The sequence below is a fragment of the Nelumbo nucifera genome, chromosome 1 (assembly GCF_055504915.1).
Source record: "Nelumbo nucifera cultivar China Antique chromosome 1, China Antique-T2T, whole genome shotgun sequence".
Taxonomy (NCBI): domain Eukaryota; kingdom Viridiplantae; phylum Streptophyta; class Magnoliopsida; order Proteales; family Nelumbonaceae; genus Nelumbo; species Nelumbo nucifera.
In genome coordinates this window covers 211,857,189-211,879,731 of record NC_142649.1, presented here as the reverse complement: position 1 = coordinate 211,879,731, position 22,543 = coordinate 211,857,189, and the positions used below count along the sequence as shown (strand labels likewise).

At 42.1% G+C, this 22,543-nt stretch overlaps 1 protein-coding gene across 4 annotated transcripts in view; it reads right to left on the bottom strand.

Moving 5' to 3' along the window:
- Positions 1–22,543, bottom strand: part of LOC104590598 (glycerol-3-phosphate acyltransferase ATS12, chloroplastic-like) — an 87,374-nt gene that overhangs the window by 4,184 nt on the left and 60,647 nt on the right. The window lies entirely within an intron of this gene.

The following is a 22,543-nucleotide window of genomic DNA, read 5'->3' as shown; positions in this document are numbered from 1 at the left end:
TCATTCACTTGGGAAACCAAGGCTCTGCTTGTGCTTGTGGTCTTGTAGATAAACCAATAAGCCAGTTCTTAGCCAAAAAGAATAAAAATATAACTTGGACCTGAACGTAGAGCAGATAGATTCAAGTCATTCAACACAAAGTCTTCCCGAGTTGTACTATCTCTGAAGGCCTAGTGAAGTTGACCAACATGCCAAAAATTACAAGTAAGAAGAATAGTTCAGGGACTAGGATTACAATGAAAATCTATTTCACCAAACATTTATTGAGTGGTCATAAGGGCTTCAAATTCAGTTTTGGTGTAAATTTCAGCTCAGGTAGAATGGGAAGTAATTTGTGGAAGTCAATGCAACTTCACAGCTTCACCAGAAACAGTGCCAAAGTTATGATGGTATGAAAACATTAGAAATCGAGGATAGAACTTTAGGAAATGATAGATAGTGGATGATTTTTTTTGGATAGTTTTTCGAGATCTAAGTGCTTCCAAGGAGTCAAAGGAACCTTCACCCACTATTTTTGATTATAAGCATGCTCATAATTTATTGCAGTCACAAGAAAATGTTGCGAGTCTTGTGACCATGTGAACTCATTAAAATCAAATCACCCAGGCATGCATTTACTCAGTGATTTGATTTTGCATTTGATTGAAAACAAGTTAGTGCTTTGTTGGATGTGTTTGCTGGAACACAGCAGCCGAAGAAGAAGAGAAGAAGAAGAGGAGGAAGTTTGAGAATGGCGGCTCAAAACCTTTCAGCCGACCCTACTATCTTATATATATGTTTATCACATAGTGTTACATGAATGGACTAGAATGCCCCTGATTAGTGATGGGACACCTAGGCAAATAAACATTAAACAAGTTTAGGCCCAATAACTAATGACTTAAGACCCAACAATGACTAACAAATACATTAAATCAGCCGAACCAACACTCCCCCTCAAGCTAAGCATGGATGTCAATCATGTTTAGCTTGCCAAGTAAGTCCAAGAATTTCGTTGAAGCTAGCCCTTTTGTTAGCACATCTGCAATCTGCATCTCGGAAGGAGTATAAGGAATGCAGAGTTCCCCTGAGACTATTCTTTCTCTAACAAAGTGTCGGTCAATCTCAATATGTTTCGTCCTATCATGTTGCACTGGGTTATTTGCAATGTTGATGGCAGCCTTGTTGTCACAGTACAACCTGAGAGGACACTCGATATTTATCCCAAGCTCACTAAGAAGGGTCCTAAGCCACAGAAGTTCAGCAACACCATGAGCCATAGCTCGACCCAATCTGAACAGAATTCCTTTTCCTGGGCAAGTCTTTAAGTACCTAAGAATCCTTTCCACTACTCTTATATGAGGGATCTTTGGAGAGTGCATGAACTGGTTGACAACATGTATAGCATAAGCAGTATCTGGTCGAGTGAGAGACAGATATATCAACTTCCCTACCAGCTTTTGGTATCTCTCTTTATCAAGGTAGTCCTCTCCTATTGATTCCTGTAGACCATGGTTCTGTTCTATTGGAGTATCTGCTGGCCTACACCCCATCATACCTGTCTCTTCTAGGAGGTCAAGGACATACTTCCGCTGACATATATAGATGCCCTCTTTTGACCTAGCAACTTCAATCCCAAGGAAGTATCTTAGATGGCCCAAGTCTTTGATCTCAAACTCAGAAGCCAATAACTCCTTTAATCTTTTTATCTCTTCCAGATCATCCCCAGTAATCATCATATCATCCACATAGACAATGAGTGCTGTAAGTTTGCTATTTTGTTTCCTTATGAACAAGGTATGATCTGCCCCACTTTGAGTGTACCCCACTTTCTTCATGGCCCCACAAAGCTTTTCAAACCAAGCCCGAGGAGACTGCTTAAGACCATATAATGCTTTCCTCAGTTTACACACTTTCCTATCAAAAACATAACCTGGTGGAGGATCCATGAATACCTCTTCATGTAGATTGCCATTTAGGAAAGCATTCTTCACATCTAGCTGATGCAACTCCCATGAGAAGTTTGCAGCTAATGACAATAAAACCCGGATTGTGTTGAGCTTCACTACTGGAGCAAAGGTTTCTTTGTAGTCAATCCCTTCCTTTTGAGTAAACCACTTTGCCACAAGTCTGGCCTTGTACCTTTCAATGGACCCGTCCTCCCTATGCTTTACAGTGAACACCCACTTGCATCCGACAGTGCTCTTCCCTTCTGGTAGATCCACTAATTCCCAAGTCCTTGCTTTCATTAAGGCTTTCATTTCTTCATTCATAGCCTCTTTTCATCTTGGGTCAGACACTACCTCTGAGTACCTAGTAGGGACATGCACGGAGGAGAGAGTAGACACAAAGGAATAATAACGAGGAGATCAACGTGAGTAAGAAACAAATTCAGCAATGGGGTGTCGGATAGTACAAGAACGGGGTAGACTTACGAAGAGCAATAGGGAGATCCAAATCAGAAGTATGTATGATAAGATTACCTAGAGTTGCTGAGTCAGGTTGATCCGAGTCCGATTGGTTGCTGCCATGAGCTAGAGGGCCCTTTTTCCTTCTGTTGTAGGTGATTCTTATATCTTTTTGTTGCCTACTGGAGTCCTCAGTAACATCTGCAGCATCAAGAGTGGTAACAGGCACAATGGGAGCCTCACTAGGTTCACCCGGGATGCTACAACTAGGAGGACCAGGAGGAGAAAATGGAAGGCCCGAGGCAGAAAGAGGCACAAAAAAGGAGGGGGAAGAAGAATCCTCTTCCATACCACTAGTCTCCCCCTGAAGAGGATTCTGGAAAGAAAGAAAATAGGATTGAGACTCAAAAAATACCACATCTTTTGTGACATATTTCTTCTTGGTGATGGGATCATAACACTTGTAACCCTTCTGTATAGGAGAGTACCCTAGAAAGATTCCTTTCGTAGCCCTAGGATCCAGCTTGGTCTTCTCTGGATCCTTTACATGTATAAAACATACACAACCAACTCTAGGTGGAAGAGGAAAGTCTGGAAGATTATGACAAAGGACAGAGAAAGGAGTTTTCATACCCAACACCTTGGATGGCATCCGATTTATTAGATATGATGCGGTAAGGACTGCTTGAGACCAATAGGGCTTGGGAACCTTGTGCTGAAATAGTAAAGCTTGAGCGGTCTCCAATAGGTGTCTATTCTTGCGCTCAGCAACCCCATTCTGATGAGGGGTACTAGCACAAGATGACTGATGTAGCATGCCAGCATCCTCCATGAACAGGTTCAAGGATCTTTCAAAATATTCAGCAGCATTGTCTAACCGGAATTGCTTAATCTTCTTGTCAAATTGTGTTTCAATCATTTTACAAAATGCCATGGTTATCCGTGGCACTTCATCGCGTCCTCTTAACAAGTAGATCCATGTGCATCGTGAGTAGTGATCAATAAAATTGATAAAGTAACAAAAGCCATCAACAGAAACAAGAGGTGAAGGGCCCCAAACATCAGAACGAACCAAATCAAAAGGAACTTGAATTTCATTACTAGAAATTGGATAAACAGTTCTACATTATTTTGACAACAGACACACTTCACAAACTAAACTTTGACTTGAAATACCCTTGAATAATTCAGGAAACAACCCTTCTGTTTTGGAATGGTAAAATACTGATTTGTTACATTCTATTGCCAATGGGCATATTTATACAGTAAGCTGCTGCAATAAATAGAAAGAAAAGAAAATAGAAAGAAGAAAAAATAGAAAGAAGAGAAAATAGAAAGTACAAAAATAGAAAGAAAGAAATAGAAAGAAAAAACTTTCTAAATCAATCCTTCCACAATCCTAGGAATATATACAATTCTATTTTCAGATCTGAACCAGTAACCCCACATTTTCCAACACTCCCCCTCAAGCTGGTGAATAGAGATCCTCCATTCCCAGCTTGGCTATAATTCTCCGAAAGTGTACTATTGATCCCTTTAGTAAGTACATCGGCCAGTTGTCCTTTTGTAGACACATAGGGAGTGCAAATCAACTTGCTGTCCAGTTTCTCTTTTATAAAGTGTCGGTCAATTTCAATGTGCTTCGTCCTGTCATGTTGAACAGGATTGTGAGCAATATTGATGGCTGACTTGTTGTCACAATATAGTTTCATAGGCTCTTCTCGTGGAATCTTCAGGTCTTCTAAAATTATCTTCAACCAGAGTAATTCACACCTTGTGCCATAGCCCTGAATTCTGCCTCTACACTTGACCGAGCCACTACATTTTGCTTCTTACTCCTCCAAGTGACTAAGTTTCCTCCTAAGAAGGTACAGTAACCAGAAGTGGACCGTCTATCTACTGGAAATCCTACATAATCGACATTTGTATATGCTTCAAGAGTCAGTCCTCAATAAAATTCCTTTTCCTGGATTGGCTTTCAAATAGTGCAGAATTCGATGAGCAGCCTGCAAATGAACTTTAGGATTATGCATAAACTGACTTATTACACTTACAGCATATGCAATATCCGGTCGTGTATGTGCAAGATAAATGAGTTTTCCAATTAGTCTTTGGAACATCTCCTTGTCTACACTTGCATTCTCGTTGGCTTCTCCAAGTTTATGATTGGGATCTATAGGCGTAGAAGCTGGTTTACATGCCATATTTCCTGTTTCTCTCAAAAGATCAACAACATACTTTTGTTGAGAGATAAAGATGCCTTGTTTAGAATGTGCAACTTCAATTCCGAGAAAATACTTTAGTTTCCCCAAGTCTTTTATCTCAAATTCTCTGGCAAGGCAGTTTTTCAATGCTTCCTTCTCCTTTTTATCATTCCCAGTAACGATTATATCATCCACATAGACTAATAGTGCAGTAACTCCCCCTGAGGCTATGTGTTTGATAAACAATGTGTGGTCACCTTGACTTTGCTTGTAACCTGTACTCAGCATTACCTTCGTAAACCTTCCAAACCATGCTCTTGGAGATTGTTTGAGACCGTATAGTGCTTTTTTCAACCGACAAACTTTGTTCCCTTCAATGCCTTCTCCAAAACCCGGTGGAATGTCCTTGTATATCTCCTCTTCTAGATCACCATGGAGAAACACATTTTTTATATCAAACTGTTGCAAATCCCAATTATAGTTAACAGCCAACGACAGTAACACCCTTACTGTATTCATTTTAGCTACTGGGGCAAAAGTCTCTTAATAATCTACCCCATAAGTCTGTGTATATCCCTTGGCTACCAGGTGTGCTTTGTACCTTTCTAATGACCCATCAGATTTGTACTTAATTGTGAACACCCATTTACAACCTACCGTCTTCTTGTTTCTTGGTAGATCTACAACTTCCCATGTGTTGTTTTTTTCTAATGCCTCCATTTCCACTCTCATGGCTTTTCTCCACTCCTTATTAGAAAGTGCCTCGGCTAGAGTATTAGGAATGGAATGGTGTTAAGGCTAGCTAGAAAACTTTTATGGGATTTAGAGAATCTTTGGAATGATACATATTTGGCTAAAGGGTACAATGGGCGTTTGGTACATTCTCTGGTTCCTTTTCTCAGTGCAATAGGTAGGTCATACTCATACTCAAACTGTGAAGGTGTAGGTTCAGGATCTAAGCATCCCTCAATTCTAGGATTAGGAGTTGAATCTTGGACTTGCACAGGTTGAGGATCTGGATTTTTCCTCCTAGAGTAAACCTGCATATATCTCACATTATCATGCACATCATTCGTGGGGTTAACAGTGTCCGAATTTGGTTCAATGGTCGGGTTGTTTGACTCTTGTTGAGACTTGGGAATGTGGGGCTCAGAGGAATGTGACTCAGAGGGATGTGATTCTTGACAATTGAATGTCTGTGAGGAGGGTAATACATCTAGGGAGAGTAGATCCGAGGCCTTATCTTCCATTAATGAGGGCTCCCCCTGAAGATGAGGTTGAGTGAAAAAAGATTTTCCTTCCTCAAATGTGACATCGATGGAGGTGTAGAAGTTTCTGGTGGCTGGATGATACCATTTATAACCTTTTTGAGTTGGGGAATATCCCAAGAAGACACACCTGATTGCTCATGGGTCTAATTTTCCCTTATTATGGACATGAACAAAGGCAATGCAGCCAAAAATTCTTGGTGTGAGATTATTTGAGGCTCGAATATCAGGGTAAAATTGAGAAAAGATTTGTATTGGGCTTCGGTTGTCAAGAACTTTAGATGGTAGTCTATTTATGGTGTAGGCAGCAGTAAGGACAACTTCCCCCCAATATTGTTTTGGCACCTGATTTTGAAAGAGAAAGGCTCGGGTGGTTTGCAAATAGGAGGATTCATGCACAATGCCTTCTTTCTGAAAAAATGGGGACAAATTCTGATTAAAATAATCTGTAGAATTATCATATCGAAACCTTTTAATTCTCACACTAAACTGAGTTTGGACCATGTTATGAAAGTTGGGAAGAATCGTACCCACCAGATTTAGACTTAAGAAGAAAAATCCATGTGACCCTAGTGCAATCATCAATAAAGGTGACGAACCATCTTGAACCAGTAATGTTGGGAATTTGAGAAGGGCCCCATATATCCGAATGAATCAAATAAAAAGGAGTTGAAGATCTTTTATTGCTGATTGGGAAAGAAACCCTTTTGTGCTTAGCAAGTTCACAAACATCACAATGAAAGGTTTCAACATCAATTCCTTTAAACAAGGAAGCATTGTTTTTAAAATAGGAAATGAAGGATGACCAAAACGGAAATGATGACGTCAAATTAAATCTTTATTGGAGGTAGATAAGAATGACTCGTGTGTGACATGCATAACAGTGTGAGATGATTTGCTGGTTGCTTCAAGGTAGTAGAGTCCATCTCTTTCCTTAGCAAGTCCAATCTTCTTCCCCGAAACCTGGTCCTGAAATACACAGTAAGAAGGGAAGAACACAACATTGCAGTTCACATCCTGGGTGAGTTTATGTATAGAGATAAGGCTAGTGGATAACTTAGGAACATGAAGCACATTTTTAAGTAATAGGGATGGAGTAATTTGAATATTCCCAATCCCTGCCACTGTGGTCAAAGAACCATCAGAAACAGAAATTTTTCTATTACTAGGACAGGGTGTATAGGTGAGAAAATGTAGTGAAGAAGGTGTCATGTGGTCAGTAGCTCCAGAATCAAGAATCCATGGAAAAACACTAGCCGAGGCATGTAATCCTAGAGATAAAGACTCACCTGAGAGAGCAAGAGAGGTAGAACCACTTCCTGGTTTCAAGGATTTCAGGAAGCACCTTAGCCTTTCAATTTCTTCATCATTAAATGGTCCCTGACTTGAGTGTTCTTGCTGCGGGGTTGTGGAGACATTATGGGCCTGTTGAACTCCTTTTGAAACTCCTCGATTTCCCCATTCCTTGCTGGATGTGGGAGGTTTCCCATGAAGTTTCCAGCACCGATCTTTCGTGTGTCTGGGCTTCTTGAAATAGGTGCACCAGAGGTTATCGTTAGAGTCACGGGTGGTTGTGTCACGAGCCAAGTTGTGATTGTTCTCACCCTTTGAACCACTGTAACTTCCTCCCCTTGCCACCATGGCTGAGCCTTCGGGATCTTTAGGCTCAAGCATGATTCCATGATGGCTTTCCTCAGCTCTGACAAGGGCTATGACTTCATTCAATGGAGGCACTTCTTCTTTGCCAAGAATTTGTATTCGGACCTGATCAAATTCAGCATTCAGTCCGACCAAAAAATCATACACCCTATCTCTTTCAATAAAATTCTTCAGGATCACAGCATCATCTGCGCACTTTGTCTCAAGAACCCGATAATGATCAAGCTCATGCCATAAATTTTGCAGAAGATTTGCATACTCTGTAACACTCCTGCTCCCTTGTTTGGCCGCCACAGTCTTCACTTTGACCTCATAGACACGAGCAGCGTCATGGGCTTTGGAATAGGTTTGTCGGACAGCATCCCAAATAGCCTTTGCAGAGGGAAGAAACATACAAGTATCACTGATCTCGGGTGTCATTGAACTCCACAACCATGACATAATCATGGAGTCCTCTTTGTCCCAAGCATCAAAATTTGGCTCACCCAACCTTGTTCCTGTTCCAAGGAGGTGACTAATTTTTCCTTTTCCCCTCAAATAGGTACGCACTAGTTGTGACCACTTCAAGTAATTCTGGCCATTCAGTCTATATGTTGCCTGAATATTCTGCAAATCACCAGTGTGAGGATGAGAATTTGTTGCTCCTTCATCGGTTTGGACGGGAGCACTTGTTGCATCATGTCGGACATTGTTAATGGAGGAAAAATAAGGCCAGCAGGAAAGGAGAATAAAGGAATACTTCTGTTTACAGATCAACATTGAAGGCCAGAAGAGAAAAACACAAAAAACTGGCAATGAAGGCCGAAAAAATCTCAAGGTTGACAAACCTAGAGCTCTGATACCATGTTTTGGAATGGTAGAATACTGATTTGTTACATTCTATTGCCAATGGGCATATTTATACAGTAAGCTGCTGCAATAAATAGAAAGAAAGAAAAATAGAAAGAAAAGAAAATAGAAAGAAGAAAAAATAGAAAGAAGAGAAAATAGAAAGTACAAAAATAGAAAGAAAGAAATAGAAAGAAAAAACTTTCTAAATCAATCCTTCCACAATCCTAGGAATATATACAATTCTATTTTCAGATCTGAACCAGTAACCCCACGTTTTCCAACACCTTCCAATGATGAAAAAGGTAAATGACCTAGCCTAGCATGCCACAAATGTAACCTAGCTATTGACTCCACATTATTCTGACTACTAGCAGCAGATGTTTGTAAGGCCGAACTGATGTCTACATCAAAGTAGTAGAGACCTCCATACTCATGACCGCTCCCAATCGTTCTCTTCGTCAATCTGTCCTGAAAGACACAATGAGTAGGAAAAAAGGTTATGCTATAGTTCAAATTCTTGGTAAGCTTTGAAACAGATAAGAGATTGGAAGTAAGACTGGAAACATGCAGAACAGATTTAAGAGAGAGGTCCTTGCTTAGGTCAACCACTCCTTTCCCAGAGATGGTGGAGAGAGAACCATCAGCAACTCTCATCTTATCTTGACTAGACAATAAGTGATAGGAAGAAAATAAAGAGGACATATGTGTCATGTGGCCAGTTGCAACGGAATCAATAATCCAAGAAGTAGAGTCAATAGAACTAGTTGCACTAAAAGCAGAGACAATACCTGATCTGGCAAGGGAGGTGGAAGCAAGAGAATTAGTCCTTACACGGGTTAAAGCCCAACTAAGGACCTCTACCTCATCAGTAGTGAAACCCAAGGACTCGGATACAGAGGAATTAGCAGTCTGTCCCATGGGAGAAGAAGCTGAAAGAATGGTAGGATCCATCTAATGGACGCCACAAAAGTTGCGGAATGGGTGGGCGAATTTCAAAATTTTCCTACCTTCTCCCATCTGGGAATCATATTCCCTAAATTTAGAATACAATATTCAAGGATCCTACTTGAACCATAATCAAACTAGATCTGTACCAAAATACAAATGGGAGGAATATACCTGATCCGGAGAAGCAGTATCTCCCAAAGTTGGTGTTCACGCCCAAAGAATGCACCAAGAACCGTTCCTGCTAAAGATGACACGGCTGTGGATGGAACAGAACAAGCAGGGTGCGTCCTACACACTGGATCCTTCACAAGAATCCTCTGGAAACACTAAACACTGAATCTTTAAGTCTTTGTTGCAAGACTAATGTCAAGAACAGATTTCTTGACTTTCTTTTTCTACAAAGATCAAATCTTGGAAGGGTAGATGGCGGCGGCAGGAGGAGAACTCCAAGAGCGAAAAAGGGCTGAACTGCTTCTTCTTTTTCTGAAGTATGAATGAGATCCTATCTCAAATCGCAGGAGATATCCTATATCTCTTCATAAGGTGGTTCGAAATCTGATGATTTCTCTCTCTTAGGGTTTTTCCTCCTTTCTTCTTGATTAAGAAACCTCCTAATGAGGAGTTATCCCAATCCAAATCAGTATTTGGATAGGGGATTATCTTAATCCTATCTGTAGATAAAGTTAGCTTACTCCTGATCTTATCAGGAGGTTACCAGATTCAAATCTAATTTGAATTTGGTCTCCAAGAGTGGATAAGGCTAAAGGCCCAATCCTTTTACTAACATTAATCTCAGATTCGCCCCATGGATGGGTGATCATATCAGCCCACCTCGAAATGGGCTTTCGGCCCATTAAGTGTTCAGTGTCTAAATACTTTCCAATCTGCTGCCCAGTTGGGCTTCTTTGTATGGCGTGGGACCCAAGCATTGATCTACACACCAGCCACATGGGTTCGGCCCAGCCTTTAATACAAGGCCCAGCCGAATTCACTGAAAAACTCAATGAACCCCTTGAGTCCATCACATGGACCCTATGGGCCCAACACTGTGGTCCCTGGGCCAAGCCATCTTATAAAAACCCAGGGACTGTGGGCAGGTGCAAGATTAGCCCATCAGGTATTATCCTAAATGGTCTTACACTTAACCTCTCAGCCCTTAATGATCAAGCACTGCCCGACAAGAGAGGACCTCTCCCTCGGCTGCAAGGAACAGTGCCGCACTCTCCTCTCATATGGATCCCGGGAATTAAAACCATTTGCAAACAATTTGAAACCGTATATATATATATATATATATATATATATATATATATTAATTTTGCAAAACAAAATTCCAACGATTGAAATCAACTGCCGGCAGTTTGGTTTCCATCAGAGAGAGTGCATTCCCGATCATTACCCTTTGTCCAACAAAGTGGCTGATTCTGTCACTATGATCACCCACTCAGATGAATTCTCAAACTGCCCCAACATACCCAGGTTTTGATCCCCATCTAAGGATCTCACTGATTGGCATATCAAAGATAGCCTGATCCGACACATAGTGAAGTGTCATAATCGAGTCTAGGGGTCAGGTGTAACTTTCCAGTTTTGCCCATCTGTCTCCAAGGTCCAGGGCAACACTGGAAATCTGGTCCAGTTCAAGGATTTAAGTAATCCCATACTGCATGTGCCTCGGGTCTTACCCTGGTGGCTGAGATAGGCCATTCCAACACTTGATGGCACACCAGTATCAGCCTTGGCAGGATAAATCTCCCCAGACTTATCCAACGACTGTGAACATTTAAAACTAGCACGAATCTCTATAAAAGTCCAGTTTTAGGGTTTTGCACAGAATTAAACCAAGGTCCAGGGCACAGTTTTAGGGTTTTGCCCATCTGTCTCCAAGGTCCAGGGCAATACTAGAATTCTGGTCTGGTTCAAGGATTCGAGTAATCCCATAATGCATGTGCCTTGGGTCTTACCCTGGTGGCCGAGACAGGCCATCCCAACACTTGGCGGGACACTAGTATCATCCTTGGCAGGATAAATCTCCCCAGACTTATCCAATGGTTTTGAACATTTAAAACTAAATATCAAACAACATGAATCAAACATGCACTTTATTTATTTCCACTAAATAACAAAAGTACATCAAATCGGATTGAAGCTAAGGGCATACAAAACTGTCTAACAGCTCCCACTTGCACTTAGGTCCAATCTGGTATAAGCCGGAGTCCCATACTATCCACGTGTTTCTCAAACACCTTCTGTGTCAGTGGCTTAGTCAATGGGTCTGCCACATTATCCGCTGATGCTACCTTTTGAATTAGGACGTCCCCTCTACCAACGATCTCCCGCAGTACATGGTACTTTCTCTCGATGTGCTTTAACTTCGAGTGAGCCCGAGGCTCTTTAGCCTGGGCGATCGCTCCATTGTTGTCACACAACAACGGGATGGGTGATGTGCTGGATGGAATCGCTCCCAATTCGTGTATGAACTTCTTCATCCACACGGCTTCCTTGGCAGCTTCACTTGCGGCAATGTACTCGGCCTCGGTTGTGAAGTTTGCAGTGGACCCCTATTTGCTTTTTTTCCAGCAAACAGCACACGATCCTATCGTGAAAACATACCCAGATGTAGACTTTCTATCATCTGGATCCGACTGGAAATCGGCATCGGTATACCCTAGAACTTGCAGTGAACTACCATCGAATACCAGACAAAACCCTTTTGTCCTTCGAAAGTATTTGAGTATGTTCTTCACAGCAGTCCAATGCTCTTGCCCTGGGTTTGCCTGGAATCTGCTTACCACACTCACCGCCTGAGCAATGTCCGGGCGAATGCACAGCATGGCATACATGATGGTCCCTACGGCTGAGGCATAGGGAACGTCTTTCATGCTCTCAATCTCCTCAAAAGTCTTGGGAGACATCTTCTTGGAGAGAGTGACTCCGTGCCTGAAAGGAACGTTTCCTTTCTTGGAGTTCTCCATGCTGTATCTTTTGACAATTTTGTCAATATAAGCAGCCTGGAATAATCCAATTATCCGCTTCGATCTATCTCTATAGAGTCGAAGACCCAGTATGTATGAAGCTTCTCCAAGATCTTTCATGGAGAACTGCTGTGATAGCTATACCTTGACCGAAGTCAACATTCCTACATCATTCCCAATGAGTAGGATATCGTCCACGTACAACACCAAAAAGGTGATCTTATCCCCACTGGATTTCCTGTAAGCCTGCTTAAGTCCATATATGGATCTATTGAGTTTACATAGTCAAACGTTTTGACTACAGAATCAAAACGGATGTTCCAACTCCTAGAAGCCTGCTTAAGTCCATATACGGATCTATTGAGTTTACATACCATGTGTTCCTGACCAGCAACAATGAAGCCTTGCGGCTGCTGCATGTAGATATCTTCACTAAGATCTCCATTCAGGAACGCGGTTTTGACATCCATTTGCCAAATCTCGTAGTCATGGTACGCTGCTACAGCTAGCAGGATCCTAATGGATTTAAGCATGGCCACGGGCGAAAAGGTTTCCTCATAGTCGATGCTTTCTTTCTGAGTATACCCTTTCGCCACCAAACGAGCTTTGTAGGTCTCAATCCTGCCATCGGGGCCCTTCTTCCTCTTGTAGATCCATTTGCAACCAATTGCTTTTACCCCGGAGGGCGGATCCACTAGAGTCCAGACTCCATTGGTCTCCATTGAGTCCATTTCAGCTCTCATGGCCTCCACCCACTTCTAGGAGTCTATGTCTAACATATCTTCCGCGTAAGTCACGGGATCTTCTTCACTAGTCAAGGCTTCCACCAGGTAACTATCCTGGTCATAACCATATCGGACTGGTGGTCTGGATACCCGGGTGGACCTTCTAGGTTGGTCATTACCTGGAACTTGTGGGACATCTCCCACTGCTCCTAAGTTCTCCTCATCAAGAACTATTTCCTGACGATGGATGTCCAGGATGTAATCGGATTCTAAGAATTGGGCGTTTCGACTGTAGAACACTTTCTGCTCACTTGTGTCATAGAATAGATAACCCACCGAATCCTTTGGGTAGCCTATAAACAGGCAACGGCTGGTTTTAGATTCCAACTTGTTCGCACTTGTTCTTTTAACGTGTGCAGGACAACCCCAAATCTTCAAGTGTCTTACACTTGGCTTCCTTCCGGTCCAAAGTTCATATGGAGTTTTCGGAATTGATTTGGTTGGAACCCGATTCAGCACGTAGATAGCAGTCTCTAATGCATATCCCCAAAAGGATGTGGGTAATTGTGAGCGTACGAGAAGCGACCGGACCATGTCCAACAAGGTCCTATTCCTCCTCTCTGAAACACCGTTGAGTTGAGGTGTAGCAGGAGAGCTAGTTATGACACTATCCCATTGTCCCTTAAGTAGTCCCTGAATTCGTCAGAGAGATACTCGCCACCTCGATCTGATCGAAGGGCCTTAATTTCTCTCCCTAACTGTTTCTCGACTTCCTGTCTAAACTTTTTGAACTTTTCAAAGGATTCAGACTTATGTCTCATTAGGTACACATAACCATATCGTGAAAAATCATCTGTAAAGGTGAAATATATGTGTTGGTTGCGTGTCCTAACACTCAGGGGACCACATACATCAGTATGTATTAGGTCAAGAGTGCCTTCAGATCTTTCAGGCTTACCGTCAAATGGCCGCTTAGACATCTTACCTTGAAGGCAAGGTTCACAAGTGGGAAGATTTTCTTCGGTTAGAAAATCCAAAGGACCATCCTTTACCAGCCTTGTGATTTGGTCAACACTGATATGGCCAAGTCGGTAATGCCAGAGGCACGTGGGACTTACTGTATCACGATTCCTTTTCTTGGGATTTTCGACCGACGTAGTTTCGGTTAAGTTAGTTTCCAGAGAAGGATGTAGAACATAGAGACCGTTCTCTAGTTCCCCGCATGCGATGAATTTGTTATTCCGTTTAACAGTAATCATATTACTAAAATAAACAGTATATCCATCAGCACACAGTTTAGAAACAAAAATTAAATTTCTTCTCAAGTTCTGTACATAAAGACAATCTTTAAGTACAAGTATTCCTTCTTTAAAAACTAATTCTACGGTTCCTATTGCCGCAGCTGCAACACTTGCAGTTGTTCCCAAGAATAGTGTCACTTCACCTTCACTCAACCTTCTGCTAACTTTGAACCCCTGCAGTGAGTTACACGCATGAGTTGAAGCCCCGGAGTCAACACACCAAGACACAGAAGTAACTAACATATTAGTTTCTATGACACAAGTTTCGATGTTACCTTTCTTAGTTTCCAGGTAGGCAGGACAATTCCTCTTCCAATGGCCGGTATGCTTGCAGAAGTGACAGACATTAGATGCCTTGTTCTTCTTCTGCTTCTTAGGTTTGGCAGTTTTCTTCTGGGGCTTCTTTGCCTTTCTCTTTTTCTTGCCCGATTTGTTAGCTTCGGCAAGCATAACCATAGGCTCATCCTTCTTGAGTAGATCCTCGGCTCTCTGCAACATATTGCTGAGTTCCTGGACGCTGACATTCAGCTTATTCATATTATAGTTCATTGTAAACGCATTGAAGGAAGAGGGCAAAGAATTGAGGATGGCATCCACTTGCGTGCCAAGATCTAGCCCGGATCCAAGAGCTTCAAGTTCGTTAATGTATCCCATCATCCGAAGACAATGGTCATGAACTTTCTGCCCTTTGGTCATCTGCGCGGTCATGAACAATTTCAGGACCTTCTGTCGAGTAGAACGGTTCTGCTCTTCATACATTGTTCTTAGACTGTCCAATATGTCCTTGGCTAGTTCGATCTGATCGAACTGCCTCTGTATTGAGTTGTCTAATGAGGCAATGACAAAGCAGCGGGCTAGGGAGTTCTTATCCTCCCAATCTTGGTAGTCCCTCCTATGGGCCTCAGAAGCCCTATCACCCGGACGTTCCGGGGTAGGATTTTTCACCACCTTGTCTAACTTTTCGGAAGTTAGGACCAGCATAAGATTTCTGTACCAGTCGGCATAGTTTGGGCCCTTAAGCTTGTTATCGTCTGGAAGCTTTGCAAATTGACCGTTTGCCATTTTCTGATAAAACAGCAAAATCATTAGTCCACAACCTTAGTTTGATTCATGTTACCTACATAGATATGGCTTTTAATCTATGTTCCATTCCCATTTGTTCATCTCTGAGATTTCCCTCCTTTCTCAGTGACGGAGACAACGAAATGTCTCTGGAAATGTGGGAAATCACATGGGGTGCGTGAAGCCAACTGTTTCAGCTGCATAACCCCACCACCTTTTTGTGACGGATCATATCCACTCATCAAATGAGTTTCCCTTTGGCCTCTGTAAGACAAGGTTCAGAGCCATTTTCAAGTAAACCTTTCTGTCCAGTGAGTGCACACCCATCATATTCAGGTTATGCCAAGGTACCGTGAGAGAGTTCCCATTTTCTGGTGAAGCCCCTCCCACATCGGTCTATGACGCCCCTATCATCTTATGAAACACTCTAATAGATCCAACAGCAAATGGATAGCCCAATTTTATGGTGCGTTTCCTCATTACTGAAGGACCCATCATTGTGCTAATGACGGAAGGCCTTTAGAGAGTCCATCATATGGATCTCCCTATCACATGCATTCATATTTGTTGGAGGGAACAAAATTACGCCCTATTTTTAATTTAGGTCAAACCAGAGTGGCTCCCACTAACTTTCATAAAGTCAGATTTCTGGTGGGCCTTAATCGGCTAGGGGTTCCGTACGCATCCCTTTTTCAGGGTTGTGGGGCCCACCAAGCAAAGAGGAGTCATCCAATGACCTTGAGGGACACCATGGCAATGATGTGCATTCAGCCATGGTGTGCGCAAGAGCCACTAACGAGTCTTCATGGGCCAAGTACTTATGGCCCATGGTCGCAACACATCAAACATCCAAACATCATATGTAAAGGAAGAATTGAACCAATCAATTAACTGCTGTAAAGCCCATCGAATAGCCCATTAAAATCTAAGTCATTAACAATTAATGTCTACTAGGTGTATGGGCTGAATCGTAGTTAGCAATTCGGCCCATACAGCTTATCTCATAGTAATGGGCTTTTGTAGTTTTAACCCTTTAAAACTGGGCTTTACAGGTGGGCCGAATTAATCCCTATAATTGAACATCAGATTTGGAACAACAAGTGTAAGACATATGGACTATAGGACTGAAAAATAGTCCCTTTCGAACCCCAGATTCGGTCCAAACAGTTTTCGTCCAATCTAGTCCGAAAAGGTCCAAAACTGATTTTCAATTCAAGAATTAATTCATGAAAGATCTGAAATTAATAATTTTGATTTCAAACAATCACAAATCAATCTATGAACTGTTCGCACCACCTGGAAAACAGAGGTTAATCACAAGGGTTGCAGTTTCACAAACTACAAATCGCAGAAAGCGATTTCTCCATCTGCAAATCTCCAGCGCCGCCATCTTCTTCCTTCTTCTTTAATCAAGAAAAATAACAGAAATCCCATTTCTGTTAATTACATTCTTGATCAAATCCTATACATTCAATCTAAAATAAAAATAAAAAAAATTATTTATAGACCGAATTAAATGAAATAAATAAATAGAAAAGAGAAAGGGTGCGCAGACCATCTGCGCCAAATCTGCACTGCGATCTCCAGGTTTGAACAGTCCATTAAATCAAAATAAATAAAGAACAATTCTAAATAAATTTTGGATTTAATAAAAAATTAATTTCAGATCAATCGCCCTTAACAAGAAACAGTTTCTTGAAATAAAGAAAAACAATCTGCAGAAATCTTGAAAGAACACCTTCTATCCATCTGCGCAGGGTCAGATCTGATTTTCTTTTGGTTCAAGATTCGAACCTGTGGCTCTGATACCACTGAAAGAATGGTAGGATCCATCTAATGGACGCCACAAAGGTTGCAGAATGGGTGGGCGAATTTCAAAATTTTCCTACCTTCTCCCATCTGGGAATCATATTCCCTAAATTTAGAATACAATATTCAAGGATCCTACTTGAACCATAATCAAACCAGATCTGTACCAAAAGAAAAATGGGAGGAATATACCTGATCCGGAGAAGCAGTATCTCCCAAAGTTGGTGTTCACGCTCAAAGAATGCACCAAGAACCGTTCCTACTAAAGATGACACGGCTGTGGATGGAACAGAACAAGCAGGGTGCGTCCTACACACTGGATCCTTCACAAGAATCCTCTGGAAACACTAAACACTGAATCTTTTAGTCTTTGTTGCAAGACTAATGTCAAGAACAGATTTCTTGACTTTCTTTTTCTACAAAGATCAAATCTTGGAAGGGTAGAAGGCGGCGGCAGGAGGAGAACTCCAAGAGCGAAAAAGGGCTGAATTGCTTCTTCTTTTTCTGGAGTATGAATGAGATCTTATCTCAAATCGCAGGAGATATCCTATATCTCTTCAAAAGGTGGTTCGAAATCTGATGATTTCTCTCTCTTAGGGTTTTTCCTCCTTTCTTCTTGATTAAGAAACCTCCTAATGAGGAGTTATCCCAATCCAAATCAGTATTTGGATAGGGGATTATCTTAATCCTATCTGTAGATAAAGTTAGCTTACTCCTGATCTTATCAGGAGGTTACCAGATTCAAATCTAATTTGAATTTGGTCTCCAAGAGTGGATAAGGCTAAAGGCCCAATCCTTTTACTAACATTAATCTCAGATTCGCCCCATGGATGGGTGATCATATCAGCCCACCTCGAAATGGGCTTTCGGCCCATTAAGTGTTCAGTGTCTAAATACTTTCCAATCTGCTGCCCAGTTGGGCTTCTTTGTATGGCGTGGGACCCAAGCATTGATCTACACACCAGCCACATGGGTTCGGCCCAGCCTTTAATACAAGGCCCAGCCTTTAATACAAGGCCCAGCCGAATTCACTGAAAAACTCAATGAACCCCTTGAGTTCATCACATAGACCCTATGGGTCCAACACTTACATTAAGTGGTCCCTGGGTCAAGCCATCTTATAAAAACCCAGGGACTGTGGGCAGGTGCAAGATTAGCCCATCAGGTATTATCCTAAATGGTCTTACACTTAACCTCTCAGCCCTTAATGATCAAGCACTGCCCGACAAGAGAGGACCTCTCCCTCGACTGCAAGGAACAGTGCCGCACTCTCCTCTCATATGGATCCCGGGAATTAAAACCATTTGCAAACAATTTGAAACCGTATATATATATATATATATATATATATATATATATATATAAATATATTAATTTTTCAAAACAAAATTCCAACGATTGAAATCAACTGCCGGCAGTTTGGTTTCCATCAGAGAGAGTGCATTCCCGATCATTACCCTTTGTCCAACAAAGTGGCTGATTCTGTCACTATGATCACCCACTCAGATGAATTCTCAAACTGCCCCAACATACCCAGGTTTTGATCCCCATCTAAGGATCTCACTGATTGGCATATCAAAGACAGCCTGATCCGACACATAGTGAAGTGTCATAATCGAGTCTAGGGGTCAGGTGTAACTTTCCAGTTTTGCCCATCTGTCTCCAAGGTCTAGGGCAACACTGGAAATCTGGTCCAGTTCAAGGATTCGAGTAATCCCATACTGCATGTGCCTCGGGTCTTACCCTGGTGGCTGGGATAGGCCATTCCAACACTTGGTGGCACACCAGTATCAGCCTTGGCAGGATAAATCTCCCCAGACTTATCCAACGACTGTGAACATTTAAAACTAGCACCAATCTCTATAAAAGTCCAGTTTTAGGGTTTTGCACAGAATTAAACCAAACAACATGAATCAAACATGCACTTTATTTATTTCCACTAAATAACAAAAGTACATCAAATCGGATTGAAGCTAAGGGCATACAAAACTAACCGAAGCAACTGTTGATATGTTCTTTGTGCTATCACCACTGTGAATCACATTCCCTATTTTAAAAAATCATATTTTCAAGGATCATTCTTGAACCATAAACTGAACCAGATCTGAACCAAAAGGAGTAGGAGAGGATTATACCTGATCTGAAGAAATAGTATCTCCCAACGAAGGTGTTCACGCCCAAGGAAGGATCCAAAGACTGCTCCCACTGAAGATGGCGCAGTGCAAGATGGAGCAGAATCAGCAGTGTTTTTTTCCAAGAACTTTGTCCTTCGCAAGAATCAGTAGGATGGTACGTGAGCACAGCTTCCTTTCAATCCTTTCTCAAAGAACTGATGTCAAGATCCAATCTTGACTTCTCCCACAACTGGAGATCGAATTGGCAAAACAGGGAGGCGGCAAGAGAGTATTTGCAGGGTGCAGAATTCTCTCTTCTTGTTTTCAGCATTGAAGGAAATCTGATGTGTGTCTCAGGCTGCCGCCCCCTTCTTTTGTTAACCTAAAAGATCAGCTCCTAATCCAATTAGGAGCAACTTATCCAAATCATATTTGGATAAGACTTCTCTTTAGGTGATAGGGATAAACCCTTATCTTATCTGCAGATTAGATTAGCTTTCTCCTAATCTCATTAGGAGGTTTCTAGATCTGAATCATATTCAGATCTGAACTCTCTGAGTGGATAGGATTAAGACCCTGTCCTATCTGCTAATCCATCTCAGAATTTGCCTCTTTAATTAACTAAATGAATAGCCCAGTTCGAAATGGGCTTTAGGCCCATTGAGCTTATGTGCTCACTTAACCTTCCTAACTGCTGCCCAGTTGGGCTTCCTTATATGGCGTGGGACCCAAGCATTGATCTACACATCAGCCACATGGGTTTGGCCCAGCCTTTGTTACAAGGCCCGGTCGAATATACTGTTATGGACAGTGCACCCCCTGAAATCCATCGAATGGGCTCTATGAGCCCAACACTTACCCTAAGTGGTCCCTGGGCTAAGCCACCTTGTAACACCTAGGAACTGTGGGCAGATGCAAGATTAGCCCATCAGGTATTATCCTCAATGGTCTTACACTCAACCTCTCAACCCATAATGATCATACACTGCCCGACAAGAGAGGACCTCTCCCTCGGCTGCAAGGAACAGTGTTGCACTCTCCACTTATATGGATCCCGGGAATTAAAACCTTCTTGCAAACATTTTAGAAACCATAATATATATACTTTTATATCTCATATAAAATATACTTTGCAAAACAAATCTCAATGGTTGAAATCGGCTACCGGCAGTCTTGGTTTTCATCAGTGAGAGTGCATCCCCGATCATTACCTTTGTCCGACAAAGGGGCTGATCCTGTCACTATGATCACCCACTCAGATGAATTCTCGGACTGTCCCAACATACCCAGGTTTTGACCCCCGCTAAGGATCTCACTGATTGGTACATCAAAGACAACCCAATCTGACACCTAGTGCAGTATCATAATCGAGTCTAGGGGTCGGGTGTAACTTTCCAGTTTTGCCCATCAATCTCCAAGGTCCAGGGCAATACTGGAAATCTGGTCCAGTTCATAGATTCAATCAATCCTACACTGTATGTGCCTAGGGTCTCACCCTAGCAGTTGAGACAGGCCACCCCAACCGACTTGGTGGCACCACAGTGTCAGCCTTGTCAGGATAGGTCTCCCCAGACCGACCCACTGGCTGTGAACATTCTAAACTAACACGAGTCTCATTAAGTGTCCAATTTAAGGGTATTACACAGAAACATACCAAGGGAACATGAATCAAATATGCACTTTTATTCATTTACAATAAACTCATAAAGTACATCATTCTGATTGAAGCTAAGGGCATACAAAACTGTCTAACAAAAGAACCCAACACGTCTCTTTTACATGCCTTTCACCTCCACAATGAGTGCACTTAATATGCCTCTTGTCTGAATACTTGTTCCCTTTTGATTTGAAGAAATCGGGGCTGAATGTTCAACAGGCTGTTCAGCTGGCTATATTTGAGTGACAACTTGCATCTCTTTCCTCCTAACCTCTTCATTCCTTACTAGATAATAAACATGATGTAAATCAGGCATTTCATCCCTTCCCAAAATTTGAGACTTTATGCTCTCATACATTGGGTCTAAACCAGCCAAGAACTTAAAGGCTCTACCCTCTTCAATTTGTTTATCATGCCTCTCCTTGTCTTTGGCATTCTCTCAATCAAGAATAAGGTGGTGATCAAGCTCTTCCCACAGTCCTTCTAGGGTTGCAAAATACGTTGCAACAGTCATATCTCCTTGTCTCAAGGCAGCAATGTCTTGGTTTAGCCTATAAATTCTGGCATTGTTCTTTCTCTGTCCATAAGTTTTAGATACTTTCTCCCAAATCTTAGCAGTAGTGGAAAAGTGTTGAACAGTCCTGTCTACTCTTGGAGTCATTGAAGCAAGCAGCCAGGACATAACAATAGCATTCTCCTTACGCCAAACTGCATACTCCACACTATCCACTTCAGGCTCCTTCTTCTGCCCATCTAAATAACCCGTGAGTTCCCGGGAAGTAATGAAGAGCATGGCAGAAACAGACTATTCTCTGAAATTGTATTCATCCAACAACACACTGGTGATCTGCAAGCTGTGCAGATTTGGATTCTCCAGATTAGGAGACCTCCCACCAGATCTATTATCCCTAGAAGACACTTCCCCCGATATTGAAGACATCTCCTCCCTCTTACAATGATCACGATTGCAAACTCAGTACAAAGAATACTGTTTCAGACTTACCGAGGTTGTTACAGTCCTGAGAACTCGTAACAGATCTGAAACCAAGAGCAACCCACCGCTGCACTGTGCTGACTTCTGCTGTCGTAGACTGTAATCACCCCTACGACCTACACTAGGACTGCCGAAATCAGTCCTTCCACCTAGATCTGTTCCACACAGATCTCTCTTAGCAGCCGAATGGCTACTACCTGCTGTAAGGAGTCTAGTAGGGCATCAGCTTTTGGGACAAACTCCCCTTGGGCCCTACAACCAAGGGAAACCCTAGATACAGATCTTGCTGTGTTCTACGGTCAACCCTAGGGTTTCTTCACAGCGACCAAGATAGAGAAGAAAAAAGAAAGAATAGATAAGAGTAGAAAAGGTGGCGGCGGCTGTAACCAGGAGATGGATTAATGCTCTGATACCATGTTTGCTGGAACACAGCAGCAGAAGAAGAAGAAGAAAAGAAGAGGAGAAAGTTTGAGAATGGCGGCTCAAAACCTTTCAGCCGACCCTACTATCTTATATATATGTTTATCAAATAGTGTTACATGAATGGACTAGAATGCCCCTGATTAGTGATGGGAAACCTAGACAAATAAACATTAAACGAGTTTAGGC